The sequence below is a fragment of the Pteropus alecto genome, unplaced genomic scaffold (genome assembly GCF_000325575.1).
Source record: "Pteropus alecto unplaced genomic scaffold, ASM32557v1 scaffold73, whole genome shotgun sequence".
NCBI lineage: Eukaryota > Metazoa > Chordata > Mammalia > Chiroptera > Pteropodidae > Pteropus > Pteropus alecto.
Window position 1 is genome coordinate 7,092,373 of NW_006436284.1, and position 1,562 is coordinate 7,093,934.

The 1,562-nt window shown below is 37.7% G+C and overlaps 1 pseudogene; it reads right to left on the bottom strand.

The window, feature by feature from the left end:
* Positions 1-1,009: 1,009 nt before the first annotated feature.
* Positions 1,010-1,123, bottom strand: LOC112480255 (annotated as a pseudogene).
* Between the last annotated feature and the right edge of the window lie 439 nt (positions 1,124-1,562).

Consider the following 1,562-nt stretch of genomic DNA (forward strand, 5'->3'; position numbering starts at 1 on the left):
AGCAGTATCAGAGAGTTTACTGCCTATGTTTTCTTCCAGCAGTTTTATGGTTTCGGGTCTTACATTAAAGTCTTTAAACATTTTGAGTCTATTATTGTATACAGTGTAAGAAGGTGGTCCAGTGCCTTTTTTTCTTTTCTTTTTTTTTTTTTTTTTTTTTGCACATGATGAGAATTTTTAAGATCTACTCTCTTAGCAACTTTCAAATATACGATACAGTGTTATTAACTATAGTCACTGGGCTGTGCATCACATCCCCAGGACTTAATTTATCTTATAACTGGAAGTTTATACCGTTTGACCATCATTGCCTCTTTTATCCACCTCCTTACCTTCCGCCTATGGTAACCACCAGTCTGTTCTCTGTATCTATGAGTTAAGTTTTTCCTTTTTTTAAAGAATCTACATATAAGTGAGATTATACAGTATTTATTTTTCTTTGTCTGACCTATTTTACTTAGCATAATGGCCTCAGGAGCCATCCATGTTGTCACATATGGCAAGATTTCCTTTTTTTTTTTTTTGTTTTATGGCTGAATAATATGCCGTTGTACATATAAACCACATTTTCTTTATTTATTCATCTGTTGATGGTCACTTAGGTTGTTTGCATGTCTTGGCTGTTGTGAATAATGCTGCAGTAAACATGGGGTGTAGATATTTTTTTGCGATAGTAATTCTGTTTCTTTTGAATAACGACCCAGAAGTGGAATTGCTGGGTCATATGATAGTTCTATTTTCAGTTTGTTGAGGAACCTCCATACTGTTCTCTTTAGAACCTGCACCAATTTACATTCCCACCAACAGTGCATGAGGGTTTCCTTTTCTCCACATCCTTGCCAAAACTTATTATTTCTTATATTTTTAATAATAGCTACTCTAACAGGTGTTAGGTGATAGCTCATTATATTTTTTATTTGCATTTCCTTGATGTTAGTGATGTTGAGCACTTTACCTGTTGTCCATTTCCTTTGGAAAATAGTTTATTCAGTTCTTCCATCTTTTTTAAAGCCTACAGAACCTGATCTTCCTAGGTGGTCTCCCATCCAAGTACTAACGAGGCCTGACCCTGCTTAGCTTCCGAGATCAGACAAAATCGGGCGTGTTCAGGGTGGCCATAGACTCTTTATATATTTTGGGTATTAACCCCTTACCAGATGACCCCTTTGTATTAAATAGAGTTGCTGTGGACATTGTGGATTGCCTACACAGCAGAATTCCCCACCCTCTTCTTTCCTAACAGATCCAATTTTGTTTAGGTGTTCACCTCACCCTCTTGCAGGACAAGTTACTCTGGGGATGCTGGCTCTCCCCTCAGCTCTGGAAACTGGAAACTGATTGGTCCAAGTGTAATCCCATCACCCTGGCCAGTGACTGGTTCAAGAATGGGCAAGTGGCTTAAGTCTGATCAATGCAACACAAGAAGAGTTTTCTGGCAACTGTGGGGAACTTTATTTGCTCTTAAAAAAGAGACATAGAAAGTCACTTTCGGTGTGTGAATGGGAACAAACATGTAGCTTGATACCACTGCTGACAATTATACAACCATGAAAAAAAACAAA